Source organism: Marmota flaviventris, chromosome 12, assembly GCF_047511675.1.
Source record: "Marmota flaviventris isolate mMarFla1 chromosome 12, mMarFla1.hap1, whole genome shotgun sequence".
Taxonomy (NCBI): Eukaryota; Metazoa; Chordata; class Mammalia; order Rodentia; family Sciuridae; genus Marmota; species Marmota flaviventris.
In genome coordinates, this window is record NC_092509.1 from 96,215,626 (window position 1) to 96,240,495 (window position 24,870).

The following is a 24,870-nucleotide window of genomic DNA, read 5'->3' on the forward strand; positions in this document are numbered from 1 at the left end:
CATTATTCAGCACTAAAAAGAAATGAGCTATTAAGCCATGAAAAGACATGGAGTAGCATTAAATGCATATTACTAAGTGAAAGATGCCAACCTGAAAAAGCAGTTTGAATATAGTGCACCCCTCTGAAACTCATGTCGAAATTGGACTGCCCCTGTGGCAGTACTGAGAGGGGCATTTAAAAGGTGATTAGGTCATTAAGAGGAATAAGTGCCTTTCTTGCAGGACTGGGTTAATTCCTGTGGTAGTGAATGAGTTCACCTCTTTAAGAAGTAGATTAGTTGTTGCAAGAATGGATTGTTTTAAAGCACTCCTGCCCAACTTGATACATGCCCACTTGTTCTTCTGCTTTCTGCTATTAGGACACATCATAAGGTCTCTGCCAGGGGCAAAGATTTGGGGCAAAGATTTAAGGCTTCCAGTTCTTCCCTTTTAATTACTACTCCCAGGTGTTTTGTTATAGAAACAACAACAGAAAAAAAAAAAAAAAAACCTGAAAGATAGTTGCTTGCTCTACAGTTTCAACTACCTGATATTCTAGAAAGGTAAAACCATATGGCCAATAAAATATCATTGCCAGTGTTTAGATGAATAATAAGCAAAGCACAGAGGATTTTTAAAGTGGTTGAAATACTCTATGATCCTAGCATACTGTATTCAATAGTATATTAAAAGGATCCCTCACCATGATCAAGTGGGATTTTATTCCTGGGTGGCAAGGATGGTTTGATATTCACAAATTAGTAAACATGATATGCCACATTAGCAGGATTAAGGGTAAAAATCATTTCAATGGATGCAGAAGTAGCTTTTGACAAAATTCAATATTATTTTATAATTAAAAACTCTCAAAAACTTAGGTATAACAAACACCGTCTATGCTAAGCCCCATAGATAACATCATACTCAATGGCAAAAGGCCAAAAACTTTTCCTTGAAGATCAAGAACAAGACAAAGACCCACTCTCAACAACTTCCATTCAATGTAGTGCCGGCAAAAGCTCTCACCACAGCAAGCAGGCAAGACAAAGAAACAAGAGGCTTCCAAACTGGATAGAATGCAACTGTCTTCATTTTCAGATGACACACTCTTATACACAGAAAACTCAAGTTCAACTACAATGACAACAAACCTGTTAGAAATCACAAAGAAAGTTGCAACGTACAAAATCAACTTATAATTGATTTTGTAGCATTTCTACACACTATCAACAAACTACCTGAAAAAAGAAACCAAACAAACAATTCCATTTACAATAGCATTCCTAAGTACTTAGGAATAAAATTTAACCAAAGAAGTGAAAGATCTATACATTGAGCACTATAAACACTGATGAAAGAAACTGAAGGAAAGACAAACAGAAAGATATCCTGTGTTCATGGATTATAAGAGTTAATGCTGCTAAAATGTCCATACTGCCCAAAACAATCTAAAGATTAGATATAATCCCTATAAAAATTCTCATAACATTTCTTACAAAAACAAAACAATCCTAAACACAAAAGAACCCCAACAGTCAAAGAAATCTGTAGCAAAAGAGCAAAGCATCACATTACCTGATTTCAAAGTTACAAACTCATAATTATCAAACAGCATGATAGTGGGGCATAATGCATGTGCCTGTAATCCCAGATACTCAGGAGGCTGAGGTAAGAGGATCACCTGAGACCAGGGTTGTAAGCCAACCAGGGCAACATAGTGAGACTCCGTCTCAAAAAATAAAACAACAACAACAAAAAAAAAAAACCCAGCACAGTACTAGCAAAAAAACAGAGCAATGGATGAGAATATGGAGCCCAGAAATAAATCTACACACTTATGGTCAATTGATCCTTAACAAAAGTGCCAACAAAACAATGAGAAAAGGTCAGTCTCTTCATTAAATAGTGCTGAGAAAACTGGATATTCACATGCGGAAAAATGAAATTGAACCCTCATCTCACTACATGCCAAAAATCAACCAAGATGAATTAAAGACATAAATCTAAGATTGAAACTGTAAAATTACTAGAAGAAAACAGGAGATGCATTGGTCTAGACAAATGCATATTTTTGCTATGACCCCAAAAGCACTAACAAAAAAAAAAAAAGCAAAAATACAAAAATGACATTGTTTCCTTATCCTGAAGCTTTTTAGTTTGATACAATCACCAGCATGAAGAGATGACCAAGAGGAGAAAATGTTTGCAAACCATATGTCTGATAAAGAGTTAACATCCAAAAGACATAAGAACTCAAACAGCTCAATAGCAAGAAAACAAATAACCTGACAAAATACTGGACAAAATCCAAACAGACATTTTTCAAAGGAAGATGTACAAATGACCCAGTTATATGAAAAAAAAAGAAAGAAAGAAAAGAAAAAGAACGAAATCCTCAATGTTACTAATCATCTGGGAAACTCAAATTAAAAATTATTATGCAATCACATCACACCTGTTGGAATAGCTATTACCCAAAAAACAACAAGTGTTGGTGAGGATGTGGGGGAAAAGGCAACCCTTACATCCTTGCATGCCATTGGTGTTAGTATCAATCAGTATAGCCATCATGGAAGTAGTAGTGAGTTTCCTCAAAAATTAAAAATAGAACTACCAGGTGGTTTAGCAATCCCATTACTGAGTCTACACCCAAAGGAAATGAAATGAGTTTATCAAAGAGACTGCTTCACTCCCATATTCACTGGGGCATTATTCACAATAGCTAAGATGACGTAACACCCAGGTGTCCATCAAGGAAGAGCAGATAAGAAAATGTAGTATATAGACCAAAGAATACTATTCAGCCTTACAAAAAAAAAAAAAAGGGAAATTGTGTCATCTGTGACAACATGGATAAACTTTGAGGACAATATACTACATAAATATAACCTAAGCCCAGAAAGAAATAATACACAATCTCTCTTTCATGTGGACTCTAACAGAGTTGAACTCCTGGAAGCAGAGAGTAGAATAGTGATTAGCACAAGCTGGAGTGTGGGTGTTGGGGGGTGTGGTGGGGGTGATAAGGAGATGTTGGTAAAGGGAACAAAGTTTCAGTTAAATGTGATGTCCTAAAGATCTATTGTACAGCACAGTACAAGTAGATATTAAACACTCTCTTACTGCAAATAAATGAGGTGATAGATAATTAACTTGATTTGATCATGTTGCAATGTAAATATATGTATTTTGGTCAACTGTATCTTAAAGAAGCTGGAGTGGGGAGCAGTTGGGCATTATCTTGTAGAGAGAATTAAGCCTGTATGTGCCCCATGACCCCAAGAAACCCACTTCCAGAATCTTCAAGGCAGCATCAGTTGCATTAGTCAAAAACTAAAAGGGGAGAATGAATCAATATCTTGTGATATTTGGAATTCCACACAGCAATAAAAGTGAATGAACCAACATGTATAAAAATAAACATGTTATGAATCATATAACATTCAAACAATGATAAATTGTGTGGAGAACCATGCATAGGTCTTAAAACTAAACGAAAAGCAAAGGCATAACAAACAAGGCCCTGGGCGGGAAGGAGGACAGAAGTGGTTGGGAAGTGGCCACTAGCTCCACTGGTATAGTGACACTGTCCCTTCAGCTTCCCTGTGAATCTCTGGAAATTCATTTCATTTTTGCTCATAGTGCATATATGGTACAAACCATATATAAATTTAGTTTCTCTCTGGAATACATGAAATCTTTCAGACAAAAGATTGTTTCGTGAGTCAATGAACCATGGTCATGAAATCACAGTGCTTCATGGCTGAGAGAGCTTAGCTGTGTCGAATAAGAGAAAAAGCAACGGACCAGGAGAAGAGCTGGTTTCAAGTCTCAACCTGGGCCATCTCCTAACTAGGTGATTCTATGTAAGTCATCAGGAAGTCTCAGTTTCTTTCTTTACAAAATGGGGAAAACAATTTCTCTTGAAGATATAAGAGATAAAACAATAAAACTTTTTAAGGTACCCTGGAATCTCTAATAAACCATATATTATCACAGATTGACATAAGGGTCCCAAAACAGGACATAATTTTTCTTCCTGTTAATGAAATCATGCCTGTCAGCTGCACCTTCTAATAGTTGCACCAATGACCCTTCTTTCTTCTTCCTGGAAGTAGTCAGAACCTAGTCCCATTTCCCCTCTCCACCTGCAGATACACACCTCACGAGACTTAGCAGTCTCATACTAAGTAGACCCATAACCACCTTCTCAAAGGGCCAAGTTTGAGCCAAAGGAGCTTGGTGAGGAGCATCCCCAGGTCATTTAAATCCATAAATACAAACTGGACTTTTTAAGGGATATATGAATCTTGTCCAGAGTGACCCAGAGCACCAACAATCATAGACTGGGAAAATCCCAGAAGATTGAGAAGGTTGGTGAGAATGTGCTACCTATTCTTACCCTGTCCAGGCTCTTGCTGCCCCACCCACTCTAGGTCTCAGCTCCACCTGGCCCCTGGAGGTTAGACAGTGCCCTGCTCCCATCAACATAAGCCCTTCTGTGCCACCTCTTGAAATCTGTGAGACAAGGGGAGTTTGATGAACTCCCTCTATCTCAAGTTCCCAATGTATCAAACACATTTCTCTTGCCAGAGTGACAATAAAAGGCATAAAGATATTTCCAATAGGTATACCAATAAAAATTAGCATCACAAGTCACCAAGGACCTCCAGCTGTCTTTGAGGCAAGCTAGAGAGAAATCCAGAAGTCTGATGAAGCATCTTATCTGGAATCTCTTTGCCCTTCACTCAGGGCCATTCTCCACATGAGAGTCCTGAGGGCATCTCACCTTGGCCTGGCCACTGAGCACACCTCCTCCCTGCATAAGAAGGCTTTGCAATTCCCATTACCAGACTCCACGTTAGTCACATTTGACTGCTCCCAGGAAATGAAACTTGAGAGAGTTAGGATGCGGGAAGGGGGTGTGGGCGTGAAGAACATGAAGGAGAAGCTCGTGTTATATAAGATACAAAACAACTGGGGTACAAATGAGTAAGCTTTGAGAAAGCAAGGATAAAGGAACCATGGAATGTAGGTAAATTGTTCCAAAAAGTTCCCCAATGTTTGGGAGGGTCCCTTAAAAGTAGTCTATTCAGGTTTTTCTACAATTTTCAAGGTACCTGGCTTACAGGAGAAACTTTGTATTTATTGAATAAGACCAGGACTGAGAACATAGCAATGTGAGTATTATAAGACAGCCAGGTACAGTGGCACATGCCTGTAACTCCAGCTTCTCAGGAGACGGGGGCAGAAGGATTGCAAGTCTGAGGTCAGACAGGGAAGCTTAGCAAGATCCTCTCTCAAAATAAAAAATGCAGAGAGCAAGGGGTGTAGCTCAATGGCAAGGTGCTTGCTCCACATATGCAAGGCCCTGGTTGTAATGAAAAATAAAAATAAAAATAAGAAGTAGTATTATAAAAGACCTGGGACCCTTCTAGAATAAACAGGAGGTAGGTACCACAGGGGAGTTCAAGTAAAGTGAGTGACCTCCAGGGATAGTGGACCTGTTGCTGGCAGGGGACAGACCACACTAGGTAGTTATGCACAGCTCCCCTTTAGACTTGTACACAACATTCACACCACAGCATTAGCTTGAGGGATACAATGTGTGGCTGAAAAACAGCTTTTTGTGAGAACAGGAAATAACAGATATAAAAAGTCACATGAAACTTAAAAGCAAAGACACATTTTGTTTTTAAGTAGTTCCTTGGAGGACAGTCTTCCTGTGTTCAGATTCTCGTTCAGCACCTACTCTGCACGACACACGGTGCTGCTCTCACCGAGTACTCATATTCCTCTTTACGGTTTACAAAACATTTCCACGGGCAGTATCTCAAGAGTAACTCAGTCATTTCAGACATTAAGTTCCCAAACCCATTTACACTCCTTTAATTCAAAAGGCTGTCAAACTGCAAACTAGAATTAACCTATTTATTTTCTGTAGTGTGACACTAAAAAGGTTTTTAAAAACCCAGTTTTTTTTTTTAAGGAAAAAAAAAACCTTTTAAGAACATCCGTCTTGAATGGAAATATGGTATTAGCTTTAAGAACAAAGGAAGAAATTCAGCAACCCTAACAAAGACCATAGGAGGAAAATCTGCTAAGGAACAGTCTTGTAAGCCCAAGAATAAAAGCACGGAACACAATCTTGTAAGAGACTGAAAAATTATGAGCTGAAGTGATTGGAACAAAAATCAGAAACCCTAGCTAGGTGCAGTGGCCCAAGCCTATATTCCTAGCTACTCTGGAGGCTCAAATAGGAGGATCACTTGAGCCCGGCAGTTCAAGGGCAGCCAGGGCAATAGGCTGAGACCCTAAGGAAAAAAAAAATTCAGAAGCCCTCAGTATGAAATCTGCAACTGTTTTTTTTTGTGTGTGTGGCTGTGGAAAGTGGTTTTGTCTAATCACTCAGACAGTTTTATCCAGTGCCACTAGATAAAGTGTCACTTGCTAGATTGGAAAATACAAGGTGCAGAAGATGTCACTGCTGTACCTAAGTAAATCTAGTCTTCCAGGGAGACAGACAAGTAACCCAGTTTAAAAAAAAAAAAAAAGAAGCATAAGCTATAAATGGGACATAGATGAATTAGAGAACAGAGAGACGGTATCCAGGGAAGAGGGCATTGCGTCTTGAAAGGTAAGTAGAGAATGGAGACACCAGCCCCTGAGAATATACAGACCTGGGATTTGCTGGAAGTGACAATGAGAGCTCAGGGGTACATTTGGAGAGGCTGAAACCCGGAGTAGCAAGGTCCTTTGGCTCACTTACCTTCGACTGGTGGAACTAAGAGTCTGCATCCCTCCAGAGCAACCCGGAGGATCATCTTGTCTCCAAGTCCTTAAAACTATTACATGTTCCATCCTCTTTCAAAGGAGGCTAAGAAAAACCTGAGGAGGTTGACTCAACGATGGTCACATGGAGTCCAAGGGTCAGAGCCTGATTGGGTGAGGGGTCTGCCCCAAAGGAAAGGACCTGAGGTACCGGCCATGGGGTATCGGGACAGTCATTGACACTGCCCACATGTGTTTGGCTGTCTTCTTTGTGGATGAGCTCACATGACCTGTTCTGGCAAATATGTTTAAGGTCAAATACTTCATTGCCGGGAAAGAATCCCCAGCGCTCCCGGCATCCCCACCATGGTGAAAAAGTGTGGCTGGAGCGCAGGAGGCAAGGAGGAGTATAAGAGGGGAGAAGGTCAGAGGGCAGCTGCCCATCAGCTCAGGTTCTAGAGCAAGTGAGGAAGACCTGCACAGATCCCAGCCTACCAGATGGCAGCCATGCTACATGAGCAAAACGTCAAGCAACCTGGGAGGTAGGTATGACCTCCTCTGCATAGATTGGAAAACCAAGAATCAATGAAGCTAATTAATTTAGAGCTAGTAGGTGGCAGATGAGGACTCAGATTCTTATCTGGCTCCGTTCAAATACAGCCCCATCATCCCGAGGACTTGACGCGATTTACTTTCTTCTGTGGGTTGCAGGAAATCCTCAAAGGTTTTTACATAAGGGAGTAACGTGATTAGATCTATTTTAAGAAATTAGCTATGTTTGTGCCAAAAACTACAGATGAGGAGAGGACGCCATTTGGTAGGCTACGGGAAGAACCTGGGTGTGACACAATCAGGGGCGCCAAAAATAGACAGGAGGATGGGAAAACCGGCAGACATTCCACAGAATGAAAAGGCATTTTGCAGACCACGTAAGGAAGAGCCGGGAAATCCAAAGACCCCCATCCCAAGATGTCCAGGGTGGGGGGCGAGTCAGTAAAAGGAGGAGGAGTGGGCTTGCTATAGGAAATGGGTTTAGTTGGTGGTAAGCAAGCTTGAAGGAACTCGTTCAGATCTTCACACAGTGGGATACACGGCTGTGTGGCACAGGGAGGCCAAGCTTGGAGACGTGGATCCAAGGATCTTAAGGACACAGAAGGCTCCAAGCTGTGTGGTCAATGAGACCTCGCATGAAGAGCAGGACAATAATGCTCAGAATGACTCCCTGAAGGGAGCCAATGTTCTCCCAGAACCTAGAGAAAGAGAACATACCCTGTCCTCTCAGCGGCTGTGCCCTCGATGCCAAGCATGGCTGTGCCACTCGTATGAAATGTGGGTAGAATTGTCCCAGGGCCCACCAAGCCTGTGAACCACCAGTGCACCTCTCTCTTCCAATAATGTGACCGTGGAAGGGGTGATGGGATGGTGGCATCACAGGAGGCCGTCCATCAGCCGGAGTCTGAGTGGTCTCTGTGGTGACTGACCCTGCAGTTTTTAGTGACCACCACAGATTCAATGTTTGTGTCCCTCCCAAACTTCTACACTGAAATTCTAACCCTCAAGACAAATGGTTTTCGAGGTTGGGGACTCAGACAGGTGACTCGGTCATGAGGGTGGGGTGCTCGTGAATGGAATTAGTGCCCGCATGAAAACACCCCAAAGAGCTCATTCACCCCCTCTGTCGTGTCAGGACAGCAGGAAGACAGTCATCCATGAACCAGACACCCATTCTGCCACTGGTTGATCTCAGACTTCCAGTCCCCAGAGCTGTGAGAAACTGTCACTCAGAAGGTAGCTGGTCTGTGGCATTCTGCTACCCAGGCCTGACGGGACCTGGACAGCAGCGTGGCCTGATGTGCTCCGTCTAACACCGAGAGGGGGTGGTCAGCCATGCAGGAAGTGGACCAGGAGACAGCTGAGGGAAGGGGGAAGGTCTCACAGAAGGCACCACGGACTGGGCAGCATGGACTCCCCGAGGACAACTGAGGACAGCATGGGGTGTGGCGAGTGTGCTGTGCCTGGTCCTCTGTCTGGCGAGGCGTGAGACCCACTCTGGGGAGGTTTTCCCTGCTGGCTCTTGAGCTCTGGAGGCCGGGAGCGGGCGTGGGAAGCGGGCTGCTGGGCTGGGCTGCGCGTGAGTTAGGGAAGGCGCTGGCGGAACGCACAGTTCCTGCCTCCCGGCCGCGGGTTAGCAGCCCACACGTTCCTCCCTGTGGCAGTTTTCACTCACCCAGGCCCATGTGGTTGTCACATCCTTGGCTTGTGCTCTCGTCACACTTCCCTGATGGTCGCTGGATCACACGTCACAGCACATTAAACCTGGCTCCTTGGTCACAAGGACATAGGGAGCACATTCAAAGCCCTTTCTCTGCCAGGGATGCCTCCAGCGCCATCTCCCAAGGCACTTTTTTTTTTTTTTAATGGGGGGGGGGTTACTGGGAATCTAACTCAGGGGCATTTTACCACTGAGCTACATCCCCAACCCTTTCCCATTTTTAATTTTGAGATAGGGTCTTACTAAGTTACTGTGGCTGGCCTTGAACTTGAGAGCCTTGCGCCATTTCCCTCCTGGGCATGGGTTTGTCCATTCTGCACATGTCTATGGCAAGAACAGGTGGCCTTTCTGCTCCAAGCTTCCCAGGCCACTGCCCAGCCACTGGCAGGGAAGGATGTAGAACAGCCTACCCAGAACCCCAGCCCCTGCAGGACTGTCCTGATGGGCAATGTGCCTTGTGTATGGTCAGGGCCTCAGTCTCTGTGCCCACATCAAGCCAGCCCTAAGGGCACTGGAGTAAAAGTCTGCAGAGAATACCTCCTGATTCCCAGCTCAGCATGCTCACTTCTTTCACATGTTTACACAGGGCTCCCTGCCACTACATTGCTATCCTCCCCTACAGAGGACCAGGCACAGCACATTCACCAGCCCTGGACCTGGACTGTGGCCCCTGAGTTTGCCTCCCTGCAACAGAGGCATGGCTGCTCTGTACACTCCCAGAGGGCAGCAGAGTAAAGGCCCCAGCATACAGGCTTTGAATTAAGAGGAGCCCAAGTTAAAATGCTGGCCCTGCACTTCCAAACTGGAAATGCTTGAGCAAGCTCCTAAACTCGTGGTAGCCTTTGCCCCACCTGCAGTTTGGGGGGAACACAGCCTATCTTACTGAGTTTTATGACAATCACACAGAAAATATACAAAAACTTTCCCACTAGAATATCGTGGCTAGTCAACATATCTTCTTATCTTCCCCCTTATTTTCTCCAGATTACTTCATCTTTTGCAACTCGACTCCCTAGAGTCTGTCCTGCCTTGGCACCTCTCCTGGAGCTCTGTCATTCTTGGGTACCAATAAGTGAGTTGTGCAAAGTTGTTAAGGAGTGTAAGGGAGAAAATGTGTAATTTTTACCATATATATCATTTGTAGTTATTTAGAGGCTTTTGCAAAGCATTACTCTAAAAGTAGAAAATTCACGTTTTACAGGGGGCTAGTTTCAGAGGTTCTTAATGATGAAAGTTATGTTAGTGAACATAGATTATGTGCCAAGCACTGTACTAAACTCTTTGTATTCATTCTCAAACAAAATCCTCTCAAATCTGAGGATCATCCCCATTTCATAGATTGAGAAACTGGAGCTCAAAAATGGTGGACATTTTGCCCACAGTCACACAGCTAATTAAAGGAAGAATCCGATTCAAGCTTGAGCCCTCTGGTCCAAAACCACCTTGCTAGACTACCTTTGCCTCTTTCTGCAAGGGGACTTTCCAAAGCCTTCTGATTGTGGTTGCCTCTTTATGTCTGTATTTCCCCTCGTCTTTTGAATTCTTAATACCTATTCAGTATGTGCACCTTACATACATGTCAGCGATGCATCAACACAATAGAAAAAGCCCTCACAGTTAACACTTCAAAACTGTGCCACTGTCATTGCTATTACATACAGCCCTTTGCTGCAGCTCCTGGAGAGTGATGCATTTATAGGTGGGTGGTAACATGTTGTTTCAGGTTTTTTATTTACCCCAAAATAAATTAGTAAATAAAAACATGATTTCTTTTCAAATAACGTGCATCTTGATTCCCAGTTTCAGATCCATGGTCTAGGTAAAATAACTGCTCTCACCATCCTCTCTTGGAGGTAGTCACAACTAATCTCTGTGCCAGGCATAGGACCCAGCTCAAAGAGGCACCCCATGGTCCTCAGCTCAGAGCTCCCAGAAGACCATAGCCAGGAAGGCGGCAGCCCATCTAGACAGGCAGTGTCTTTGTTCACAGAACATATCTGCAAGCTCATTTGCTTAAAACGCCATGTCCCAGAGGTTCATCCAGCCTTCTTGGTCCGACACCCACAATAGCTGTCTGCAGGTTAAAAGCTCAGTCCTCTGTCATGAGGCTGTCATGATCAAGCCACACCCAACTCAACTACCCTTGTTCCCACCCCTCTCCAACACAATGTCCTCTCTGTCCCATGAATGAATTGGGGGCTGCCTCAAGGCTCATCCTGCCCAAAATATTTCTCTTTTGGCCTCCTGCCCAAAATATTTCTCTCCCAAATCCACTTCACACCATCCCTTGGTTCAGCTAAGTCCTAGCCACCTTTCAAAAACCAGTTCAAATTCCACCTGTTCCACAAAGCTGCTCTCATGAGAGAGGCTGCGGTGATATCTGCTGTCACAGAACACCTACTACAGGGACAGCCAATGGAAAGAACGTGCAGGTTAGCTTCCTGGGGAGGATGGAAGCCCCCAGAGAATCAGGTCTCATCCTTCTTTGGAATGCTTCTATATTTGGTGATCAGGTCATATACTAGCCAAGTAGGCTTTAAAAGACAATTGCTGTTTCTATTCTTTCCTAAGTGACCTCTGTTATAAATACGTAGGATGTATGCATCAGAATTTCTGGATTCCCTGGATGTGACAAAAATCATACCTCAGATTGCATTGTGTTATTTAAAATTACATGTTGAAAGAAAAAAAAAAAGACTTTCTAATCAAGCATAACAGTAGTGTGGTGCTCCGTATATAATTGCCCTTTGATTCTACTGATTATGGAGCCAACTGAGACATACAGGAGTCAGATAAATCAAGATAAAAATACCAGCTTTATTCCTGATAAAGCCTGTGGGGGAACATGGCTATTATAGCATATTTCATATACTTTCCTCTGAGGTTGGTGGAAGCCTCAGATTCAGAAGCCACAGATATAGAGGGCCAAAGGAGCCCAGTTCTAAGTTTACCCACGATGAGTGAGGAGGAGTGAACGCAGGGTGGGGACAGGGGAACATGAAGTCAGGGAAGAGGAAACTCCCCTAAAAATGGCTCTAAGGTAGAGGACACATGGTACAAATATGAGCTAACCAGTTAACATCTGAAAGGGGTTGGAAATTTAGTAGATTTTCCTGTAAATTTAGTCTTTGCTGATACAAAGAACTAAGGAGATAATTTGCTTATTTCAGAGAGAGTTGCTGTCCTCCTTAGGGGGATATCAGTTCACCCTCTACCATCTGTTGAGGTTGACATGGATTATTGCCCAAGTCTTTTGCTGGGGTCAAGTGAGAGCCCATAATAATAATGAGGACCCAAGACTTCACTAGTTCATTCAACCAACATGTTAACTACCCTGTACCAAATGCTGGGCTGGGGGGAGACAGTACACAAGACACAGGCAAGTGGGTATAATACTAAGCAGGCACAAGGTGGCAGCAGGATTCTCAAACTCAACCAATTCTAAGACATGAGCAAACTGAGGATTGGATTAAAATATAGTAAAACACTGAATATGTGAGTGGAGGATAGAGACTACCACATCCATGGCCCCTCTAAAGGGGAAAAGTGAACACTGACCTGCAAGAGAATCAAGGAATATCTTCATTAAAACATACTTTTTTATTTTTTGAGTAAACAATTCTAATCTGCTTTGGGTATGTTTCCAACTCAAGTATGGTAGACAAAAACGTGACCTACAAGTCCTTCTCGGTCTTCACACATTGTGCTTCTCAATGCTTCCTCTTTTGTTTCAGCTACACACAGCTCTGGGGCCCTGCTCCAAGGGGAGCCTTAGAGTTGTACCAAGCTCCATAACGGGGGCTTTAGACCCTAACCTGCTGTGGAAAGGGTGGCACAGCACTCCTGGCCACGAGGACTGGAGTGACCCTCACTGAACAGAGCCAAGCTGGGCTGTAAGAAAGGGTGGTAGGAGGAAGGAGGAGGAGGAGAAGCAGAGCATGGAGATAGCCTGGCTTCCAGAGAGTTCTCCAGCACAACAAGCTTCACATACAATTCAGGGGTCTCTTGTCAGAAGCCTTTAGCTGCACATTGTCCAGAATCCAGGAGCCTGCAAAAGGCATTCCAACCCATGGTAGCAATCTCTAGGTCTCTGCCACCATTGGCCAGGAGCAAGCAGTTTGGACAGACCAGGTCCCTAACAGCCACTTCGGATGTGTCCTTTGCTTCAGGTTCACCGTTTTATTATTTTTATTATTTTAATTCTTTCCCTTCAGGGCTCTCCTGCCTTCCCATGCAAAACTGGTTCAGAGATGCCACTTTTGGAGCTCATTATGTTGTCATGGCAACTAGAATTCTCAAAGTTTATTTCTCCTCTTCTCCCTTTCACGAGCCCTCCTTCCCCACCCCCATTTCTTAACACACATGTGTTTTGCACAAGAAACAAGATGTGGAAGACAATGAGACTGATCCCTCCATCAGGTCCATTTCTAGCACTCTCTACATTGCAGCACAGTATGTCCCTGCCCGGGTACATGAAATTACCCCCATTGTCACTTCTCCAGTGAATCCCTCTGAACAGCCATCCCCACGATGCTTGGGTGCGAGGCCTTGTGAAGCAGCCTTCACCTCTGCCTCTGCCTCTCCTGCAGAGAAGCAGGTGCATTTCCTCCCTGCTTATGTAAACCACAAACATGCCATCTTATTCATCATTCTTTAGCCCTTAAAAGCAATGTTTTAAAAAACTACTGCCGCAGCCGCTGGAGGTGAGGGGAAGTAAAACACCTCAGAGATTCTTCACACGGGGCTCCTCTTAAGATCAGAGGAGCTATGCTTGCCAAAAAGAAAGGAGAGGAAATCCCCAAAGAAAATTAGCAAGATGGTTTGCTTAATTATAACATTAACCTTTGCTATCAAAACCCAAGCGAAACAGAGAGGGAAAAGGAAACAAAGCAGGGAAGGAGGAGCCTGAACTTTTGCACTGAACACAGGCATCTGGGGAAGGCTGGCGGTTCGCTCCCCACCTGGCTCACTCATCTCCTGGACGAAGTCTCAGGCTCTGGCGCACAGAGCTGGCACCTGGAGGCGAAGTCCTTGTTTGGTCCACACAGCTGCTCAAGAGGTTGGCACTTTGAGGACCTTGCTCTGGCTCCCTGATGGAGTCCAGGTGACCCAAGGGAGACGGTCAGAAGAAGCACACTCCCTGTGGCTATGGCACAGGCCCTTCTTTCTCCCGACAGGCCTGTGACCCTGCTGCACTGCCTACTGGGGCAAGGTAAGACTCCTGGGCCAGAAAATGCAGAATTCTGGATCAGAGAGATGCGAGACTGACAGATGGGGCCCTGACCTAGGTTAGGGCATAATCCTCTGGAAAATAAAAACCAGTGCAGCCATCCCTCTGTATCTGCGAGGAACTGGTCCCTGGAACACCCTCAAAACACTCAAATCTGCAGTTTCTGGGATGCTCATATAAAATGCCATAGAATTGTTGGGAAGAACGACAAAAAAATCTGTATAGATTCAATATACATGTAATTTTTGCCCCAAATACTATTTTTTTTTTCGGGGCAAGGGGAGTACCAGGGATTGAACTCAGGGGCACTTAACCACTGAGCCAATCCCCAACCCTTTTTTGTATTTTATTTAGAGACAGGGTCTCACTGAGTAGCTTAGCACCTTGCTAAGTTGCTGAGGCTGGCTTTGAACTCAGTATCCTCCTGCCTCAGCCTCCAGAGCTGCTGGGATTACAGGTGTGTGCCACTGTGCCCAGCTACCCCAAACACTTTGATCTGTGGTTTGAATCTGTGGATACTGAGGGCCAACTCTGTTTTTAATTTACGAACCTACTGAGTTTAAGATTAGAATCTGACATCAAACCTGATCGATGAGTTTGAGACTCTGCATACTTATTATATCATTCATTGCTGGTAACATACGGAGATCCCCAAATGCTAAAGTCGTAAATGCTTCAGACTAGAGTATTCCTTAAATTAGCCCTACTCAGGATTATCTGTGTAGATGGGAGGTAAGCAGTGGTAACAGGGTGTTACACTATGCTGTGAGGAGGAGGAGGGTGAGAAGAGCAGGAAGGTCAAGCAGGACACGTGGGCGGGGGAAATGAAATGGAGTGAGGGTCATCAGGGGAAGCCAGAGAGAAATTGGCAATGACTCTAAACTGGCAAGGTTGGGAGAAGGTGGCATCCCATTGACTGAAACCTTCAAGACTCCAGCTGACCTCGTGGGACATGACAGGAGACCCCTGCCCAGGACTGAGGCACAGCATCCCATCCCAGATCACCCATCCTCTGGTCCTGTGAGGCATGTTCTCATTCTGGACAGTGGACCACCTGCTGCCCCAGCCCACTCCATTTGCAATTCTGTTCCCACCCTGCCTCTTAACTCACCTGGACACTAACCCCAGATGGACTATTTCTGGGACACAGTAATGCTCAACAAAAGTTAAATGAATAAACTATTCCTTGAATGGACAGGAAGCATTAGATGTTCCAACCCCCACCACATTCCCTCAGACCACCTCTGAGTTCTGAAGCTGCTGAGGACAAATCCCATACCTTCTAAGTGACAGCACTCACTTTGAAAGCATCTCTCTGATTCTGTTTGAAGGATTTTTCTAGTCCCCTAAGAACCTCCTCTGCCCACAAACAGGGAAGGCCAAATGTGACATAGATCAAGGGGAAACATATATGTGTATATACATACATAACATACGAACACATACATGCACATATTCCAATTTCCCAGTCCCTTGATGGCCCAATTCCAAGGAACATCCTACATGACTCCTCAGAGGGTTCCCAGCAGAGTAAGCCCCAGCTGTCCACACTGGTAACCCTCTACAACATCACACACTGTAGGTTATTCCCCTTCTGTGCCTCCATTTCCCTCATTCCCTTTTGCAATCAGGGATCACCACTATTTTAGCCAGCTTTTCTGCTGCTATGGCCAAAAGACCTGAAAGAATAATTAGAAGAGGAAAAGTCTATTTGGGGGCTCATGGTTTCAGAGGTCTCAGTCCACAGACAGCTGAATCCATTCCCCTAGGCCTGAGGTGCAGCAGAGAACCAGGACAGAAGAGCTCAGGACACTGCATCAGGAAGCAGAAAGAGAGCTTTGCTCACCAAGGACAAAATTCAGACTCCAAAGGAGGGTCCCACCTCCTTTAGCCACACCCTACAGGCCTTCAATTAATCCCTATGGACGATTAATGCACCGATTAGGTTAAGGGTCTCATTTCACCTCTAAACCTTTTTGCACTGTTTCACACATGACTTTCGGGGAGGAACACCTAACATCTAAACCATAACCACCCAAATAAACTTCTTACACTCAAGTCTTTTCTAAGAGTCTTATTTTTCATTGGTCACAGTTATGATATTGGGATCTATTATGATATATTTGCATATGCGCGATAACAACTTCACCAATTTCATTTCCCAGCACCTCCCCTCTGAGGGTCTTATTTAGAGGGATCCAAGCCAAAACACTCTGTGAACTAGCTAGTGTAATAAATAAACTTCCTTCCCAACAGAAATATAGGGGTGGGGGAAGGGGGATATTAATCCAGGGAGAGAAAAAGTGTGTAATCTCAAATACAAATGCCATCTACTTTTCAAATTTTTCCAGGAGAAAGTATTAATTAAGTTTGAAAAGCTATATGGACAAATTTCTAAAAAGAAAAAGTGATTTGCTCATCTCTAAAACTGACTAGCATCACAACCCAGAGAGATATTTGCTACTGCTGCTGAGAATGGTACCGAACAAAGGGACCAGAAATGAATAGCTGACCTGCTCTCTCTGGGGGCTACACAACGTAACCTGAGATAACTTGAGGTTCCATCTAGCCATTTTTTTTTTCCTATTCATAGGTGTATGCAGAGGGAATAGAGGGACTGAGGATATCAATAATATCTGATTTCCAGATCTTTATCTTTGGAAAGAACATGAAATTCCTTTAATCTGCCAGGGCAACTTTCACGACAGGATAATACAGAAGCCTCCTCATAAACACTACCAAGTGGAGAACAGAGGTGCCCCACGCAGGTCAATTAATGCATTCAAGATACTACTGCCCAGTTATTATTTTTTTTAATCCCAGTTGATTAGAAAGTCACATTTTCAGATGGACACTGTCCATCTGAAACACAGCATCACTTCTCTTAGGAGGACAGTGAAGGAGCAGGTGTGTCAGCTGAGGCTGGGGTACCCATGGGATCTACAGCAGGCAGACAGACCAGCACAGACTGTAGAGCTCGGGCAGCAATTCTCTCAAGTCTGATTTTTTTCATCTTCCTAAGACTCAAAGCTGCAATCCAAAGCTTGTTCATTTTCTTTATAACATTTACCATTTGTGCTATTTGTTTCCTCGTCTTCTATCTTGGCTGTTAGAAAGTAAATTTCATGAGGCTGAAGCACCTCATCTAGTTCACTGTCAAGCCCAACATGCCCGACACGTGAGCACTTCACACACATGCACACTGAATAATATTTTATTATTTTAATATGAACACTCAAATTAGCGTTTCTTTCTCTTACTTCCCTCTACTTAAGTAGCTTGTGCCTTTTTCAGTTCTTTCTCACTAAGGTGTTAAGGACTGTTAAGTCATTCCCTCCCTTATGTCAGATCTGATCACTGGGTACCTTGGTCTAAATGGGAGTAGAGAGTGAAATCATGGAGGAGAAGCTTCCCAGCAGGCAGTGGTGGAGTAGAGAAGTAAAATCACATCCCATTTTAACACCACTCTGGTCAACTGACAAAGAGTTGGAAGCCTCTTCCAGTCCAGTCACTTTAGGCCACTGGACTTGGAGCTGCTCAGGGGTTGTTATCCAGCAGAGTTTAATATAGGTAAGTCATGTGGCCCCCTTCCCAGGTTTTGGGGTCCCTCCTCCTCTTCCCCCATATGCTCTCAAATACTGTTCATTTTCCAGGTTCTTTGTGAAACATGGCATCTCAGGTCTTTCCCGCATATCAGAGCTTGCTTCAACAGGGAAGAGTAATTTCAATATTTTTGCTAAATGAGGAATATTTTGGGACGCAATGATAATTAAGTGTTGAGAATGTAGTGATGCACTTGACATCAGGGGGAAAATAAAGAACTTTTAATTCGACTGCAACTCTTAACAGCACCTGAACTTAACAGCTAGCGATGCCAAGCACCCAGTATATAACCCAGTTGTAAAGACTGTGATTATCAACTGGGGAAATTGAGAGGTATTATTTCAGCCACCTCACTGTGCACGTGTCTGCAAGCGCACGGAAAACAGGTCTAATTATAGGAACTTGCCCAGGGCCAGAAGCTCAGAATGAAGTGGGGCTCTAATGCTAGTACAGCTTTTCCTCACGGTGAGGCTGATTACTATGAGGTTCTACAGACCAGAAAGAGATTAAGTCCAGGAAAAAAATCATCTTTATTTTCCCCCCTAATCTTGAGTGGCCTAAGATTTTTGGCATTAAAGCAGCAGTGAAGTAAGCACATGGGTAAATGATGACAGCAAAAAAGACATTAAAAAGTCCTCAAACAGCAATGATTCCATCACACAGGGGTCATGTCCATCAGATGGGTAATGACAGACATTCTGTTTCTCCATGTAATGGGGAAGGTCTATGGCACTGTTCTTCGAGTTATTCCTTGACACCCGCAAACTATAGGGTTCTATTATAGTATTTTGCCCAGCTCCTCAACTAACACTAAATTTGGGGTTCCAGGGAATAGCATCCATTGAAAACAATGCCTAAAACCTTAGGAAAATTCTGAAGACTACAGACATTGGCCTTTGATTGGTTCACTGGAAGGCATTTACTGGGCCTGCCCATGAGCTTGTTAATCGTGCTTGCCAAGTGCTAGGCAAGGAAAATGGGCTCACCATGGTGCTTTATTCATATGCTGTTAAAGGTGCAAAGACCTCCATGGGTGGCTATGAAACAAAGCAACAAGGACCCCAACAAGGAGTTGGGAGCAATGAGAACTCAGATGAGAAAACTTGACCCTGAGGGATGAGTCAGAGACCTCAGTCAATAAGGTGTGTGAAGCAGTTGTTGGGGTTGATTTTTTTTTCCCAGGCAAAGACATGATTACCTGGGAAATCCAGAAAGAATAGCTGCATGGCAGGGCTAAGAGGGCTTAGAATCAAGGCTGGAAAAGCAGGCCAGGGCTCAGCCTTGAGAGGTCAGGCAAGACAAACAACATTAGTTTTGGTCTTTTTTTTCAACGAATAGATGGTGAGAGAAGCTAACATTTGAGGCTTTGTGATTAGTCTATTTTAAGGGTCTTTAAACAGCTAAAATTAAAAGAACTCTGTATTCCCCTTGTCTTCCCACCCAGCATTGTTACTGTTTGTTCTTTTTTGGAGAATTTATTGGCATATAATATTTTAAAAATATGATTTAATAATCATTGGTCTACATTATTGACATTGTCTTATAACTTCCACACAAATTTGTACCACTTTCTAGTGTTCATTATTTTTTTTTTTTTAAGCCAGCAGGTATATATTGGAAGACCAGAAGTTTCATATTGGTGACAAGAATGTAAAAGGATGCGTCCTCTCTGGATGACAAATAAGGTTCTCATAAAACTAAACAGGTTTTCCATATGGCCCAGCAATTGTGCTCTTGGACATTTACTCCAGAGAAAGGAAGATCTACATTCACACAAAACCCTGTTGTCAAAAGTCCATAGCGGTCTTACTTTTAGTAGCCCCATGCCGAAAACCACCCACTGTCCTCCAAGGAGCGCATGGTCAGACTGTGCTAATCCAGAGTGGAGAATGCTCCTCACTAAAGGAAAGGGGTGAACACCTGACATAAGGAACAACCTGGACAGATTACGGAAATTACATGATGTGGGAAAACAGTCGATTTCCAAAAGTTACATTCCATGTGATTCCATTTATATAACAATCTTTAACAAGATTAGAAAGATGGAGAATAGTGATTGCCAGGGGTTGGGGTGACAGTGGTGGAGAGCCTGTGCGACTATGAAGGCAAGAGTCTTGTGGTGAACAGTCCCACATCTTGGTTGTGGTGGTGTTTATACAAACCTACACGTAATAAAATCGCGTAGACCCCCCCACCCCATCCCACCCCCCCCCACACACACACGTGAATGAAGGGAAAACGGGGGAAATCAGAACCAGCTCTGGGGATTGTGCCCACCTCAGTTCCAGTTTGGGTTTTGTACTACACTCAGCAAGATGTCACCATCAGGCAGAACCTGGGAGAAGGGCACAAGACCTCTAACTCCCCCCCCCAACTTCTTTTTTATTATTGAAATGATGATTATAGAACCAAAAGAACAGAAATAGAGCCAGACGGGCTCTCCACATCACCAGCCTCCACAGATATTTTTTAATCCATGTCGTCTTGGATCTCAATGACTCACTCAGCCTTTGGGGTCTTCTCATTCCTTTTGAGACTCTGCTTCTTTGTCCCCTCTGCCCCGATGCTTTTGTGAGATCCATCTGGATGTTCTCAGAGTTTCTAGGAGCCTATCTTCTCTGCCTGCCCTCCGTGGATAACCTTGCCTGTTTGTACCATTTCCTGTTGTGTTCTGACAGTGTGTTCCGTCTGTTCTCTCTGTCCTGACACACAGATATTCATTGACCCGATCTACTTTTTCAGCCTCCTGAGCCTCAAAACCATCTGACTGAAATGGAACACATCCCCAACAGGAGCTTTGTTCCCCTTCCAATCTTATTCCCCTCGACAAATGGAGCTGGAGTTCTCCAACTCATCACAACTGAATCTTGGGATCATGTTCCCCAGGACCTTCCCTCCCCATGTCCTCTGCCTGCATGGAAACCTGTCCTGCTGCTGTTCCCTCTACATTTCAGCCAGCAGAACCCAGGAGCCTTGTTTTCAGTCTACAACTGGTGCTTTATTACAGTTGCTAGCCATTAATCACCTTTTTATCTTCCTACCTCCCCTAATCCTCTAGGTAATCATTTTAAAATGCAAAATGAATCCAAGTTTTTGTCTTTTGGCCTTATGAATGAAATTGTAGCAGTGTATTTTTATTATTACAAATTCAAATTTGTCAGTTATTTCTTTCATGGATTATTGATTTGTATTCTTAGAAAAACCCTCTGCCTTGAAGATTTTTAAGTTGTTCATAATCAACACTTATGATTTAATTTTTTTGAATGAATTTGCTAGCTCCATCTGCAATTTATTTTGGTATAACATGGTGATCTAATTCAAGTTTTCTTTCCAAGTGACTGCTCAGTCATCAATACCATCCATTGAATGATTCCTTTTCACTAATTTGAAATAACATGTGTCTATTATGAAAATCTATATTTGTGGGTATCCTTTGGATACCTCTATGTCTGTATCATACTGTACTGTTTCAATTACTGTAGCTTTAGAATATATTTTACCACATGCAGTAGAAATCTTTGCATTCATTAATAGTACATTAATGATTGAAGTAGGGTAAAGAAGAATGAAATTATGGCATTTGCCAGTAAATGTATGGAGTTAGAGAATATCATGCTAAGCAAAATAAACTAATCCCAAAGAACAGAAGGCTAAATGGTTTCTCTGATATGTGGATCCTAATTCACAAGGGAGTAGGGCACTAGGGAAGAATAGAGGTACTCTGGATTAGACAGAGGGGAGTGGCTATGGGGGTAGGAAGGATATGAATGAATCAGACATTATCCCCAGGTGCATATATGATTACATGACCAGTATAATTCTACATCATGTACAACCAGAAAAATGAGAACCATGTATAACTAATTAGAACAATTAAAAAAAAAAAAAAAGATTGAAGTAGGGAAAAGCTATATCTATAATTTGAAACATTTTTTTTCCCAAGGATAGGATTTGTCATTTCATTCACCTAAATTGGAGTATGTCCCTTAGAATCTCCCATATTAGGATCCTACTTTCATGATGGCAGGAATTTGTTTTAATTTCTGCTGTATTCCCAGCATCTAGAACACTGCCTAGCACATAGGAGAAGGTCAATACCCGTTTGTTGAAAAGTTGATCAAATGAAAACATAATGAGTCTATTACTTAGGCAGAGGGAACCCATTCTAAGTAAGAAAGGTCACAAAGACAAGACCGTTTTGCAGTGAATAGCAGACTGGCTCAGAACAGGGACAGCATTTAGAGAGGCAATTGCTTCAGTCCAGGATGCAGTTCAAAAAACTTTCCAAGTGGACTCAGTAGGTGTTGACGAGCAATTAGACTCAGAAGTGAGGAGAAAGCATCAGGGTCAAGTAAGGCTTCAATTTTGGATAATGAAGGTGATAAAAGATAACACAGGGGATAATACAGAAAAGCAGTATGTGTGTTTAGTGGTAGGATACAGGGAATGAGATGACTCCGTTTGGGGTATCCCAAGTCTGGGTCACTTAAGGAATGGCTACGAGAACATGTACAGTTTGGAGTTTAGTAGCAGATAGGTAAATTCAGGATTGTCTCTTAGTATAGCCATCTTCTTAAATATTACTTCATGTTATATTATTCTTCAAGTAAAAATTACCTCCTCTGAGAAACAGATAAGTAAAATGGGATTTTAAGATGGAAACCATTCTTGAAATACATTTAAATACAGTCACTGTGCAAGGTAAATTCAGGGAGCAAGACAGTCTTCTATTGGGTTCCCTGGGTGCTTCACAGAGGAACCAAGACCAGAGCACACACATTAGAGTTAGCACATGAATATAAATCATGTACATGTATGAAAATGATTCTATGCATATACCCATACATGTGCACATAAATAAAGATATCAGTGTCGAAACTTGACTAAACTAGACTATGACCAAGGAGATACCAGGATGGTTTCAGCAACTTAAGAATTTGGTCAAGCAGAAATTCCACGTATGAAAAACCCTCCAACAGACAATGGAGGCAGTTTTACACCTGGTTATTTTCTTCATCATCAAAAGGCACTGAATGATGTCCCAACTTAACTGTCCAATTTTCTCAGTAAAAGGTCAATCCTTATAAAAATCATAACTTATTTGGATTACTAATCTCCATTACTCCATTCACTGATTTCTCTATTCCTTTTCCTTCTGTATCTTGACCCTACCGTGCAGATTTGACCTTTCTGGGTATGACTTTTGCCTTCTCCCAGATATGAATTCACCTCTTTCCACACTATGCATCTTCACCTCCCATTTTGGCCAAGCCCACCTCAGCATCTTCTCTGCTCCCCTATGTAGATAAGGGCAAGGAAGCACACACAGCAACTTCAAGATTCTGGCATCGATTACTCTTCCCAATATGGTAAGTCACAGAAGAAATATGATATATAGATTATGCATGCAACACAAGCATATAAACTCCTTGACACCATGGATTTTTTTTTTAAATTTCCAGCCTCTATAACAGTGTTTGGTAACTAATAAGTGCTCAATAAATATTTGTTGAATTAATGAACTCAAAAAATCACTTTGTTGTGCTGGAGCATGAGTGTCAATCATAACTGTTTTAAATAGAAGCCAAGCAGCAAAGATCCCATTGGAAAGGCTCAGGCCACAGGAGCCAACAGTACTTAGTGTACCAAATGGTACTGGACTAAAAGAAGCTACACTTTCAGGTTGACGATTTAGGATAGGTCTTGTTTGTTTTTAGCTGTAATCTCGTTATTTGTGAAACAATGATAATATACCTTAGGATCATTTTGAGAATCAAACAGATACTTGTAAAGTGCTTCCCAAATGAAATATCCCAAAGGAATAATGAATAACTGCTTTGACTTTGTTTGGGCTCCCAAACACTTTGGTTGCCCGTAATTCCCAACAGGATGACAACTTTCTTCTTTAAAAGTGATTTTTCCTGAAACTTTTTCTACATAGGACATAAAAGGGTTAATATACTATACCAATAGATATTTTAAATTCATATGAAGACAAATATTCCACTAGGAGAGTGGGCACAAGGCATGAGCAACTGACTAGAAGGAAAAAAAATTGCTAAACATCATGTGTAAAAATGTTCAACCTGTGACAATTACTTGTCTCAAATGCCTGTAGGCTGCAAGCAGGGACCTCGCTCCACAGAGGATCACCAATACCAGTGATTATGCTCCCGGCTTAAAATGCCAGCCTCTTCCTCTGCAATATTATTCTCTAAGAGGCTCCAGGGGTGGGGCATCCCCCAGGAGGGTTTTGGTGTTACTGGTTACCTTTAACCCAGCAATCATTTATTAAGAATAGAAAAAACGGCACTAGGATTTTAGGTCAGATCCAGCCCTCTGGAAAAACATCCAGCATGAGAAACAAAACCAACAGCTCACAGACATTCATAATTCCAATAGGAGGAAGTCAGTCAACGCTGGGGAGGCAGGAGAGCTCTGCTCCTCACCACGCAGCCTTAGGCAAGGCTCAAACTCTTTCGGACCTCCATTTCTCATTTGTAAAATGGGCTTAACGACAGTACCTGACTCATGAGATTGTTATAAAAATTAACTGAAGTAACATATGGAAAGTGTTTAGCATTGTGTCGGGCAAATGACAAGCTTTCAATAAAGGTTAACTCTTGTCATTAGTGTTACAATTAAATTCTGAAAAGTAATTCCATAATGTTACTATGAGTAATTGATTCTGTCACAGACCGATACTTGTTGCTACAGATGCATGTGGGAAAGATTTTTTTGTTGTTATTTTTTATACACCTAAATCTAACCGCAAAATAGGAGTGGGTATGGACCTGGAAAGATGTCATGGAGGAGGTCAAAGCCAAAAGGCTGAGAGAGATGAGTGTTAACAAAGCAAACTAAGGCAGCTGGAGGCTTACTCCACACCGCAGTAGCAGAGGGTACAAAGAAAAAGGCATTTTCAAAGAACTGCAAATGGAGCAGTGTTGAGGTTGGTGGCCCTATGAGGGACACGAGGGCACAGTCCATCTCCAGTGCCCCCTATAGGTTGCC

The 24,870-nt window shown here is 43.0% G+C and overlaps 1 protein-coding gene across 3 annotated transcripts in view; it reads right to left on the minus strand.

Annotated features, from left to right (window-relative positions):
- The window catches only part of Cacna1e (calcium voltage-gated channel subunit alpha1 E), a 296,345-nt gene that overhangs the window by 108,839 nt on the left and 162,636 nt on the right, over window positions 1–24,870 (minus strand). The gene's annotated exons all lie outside the window — the stretch shown is intronic.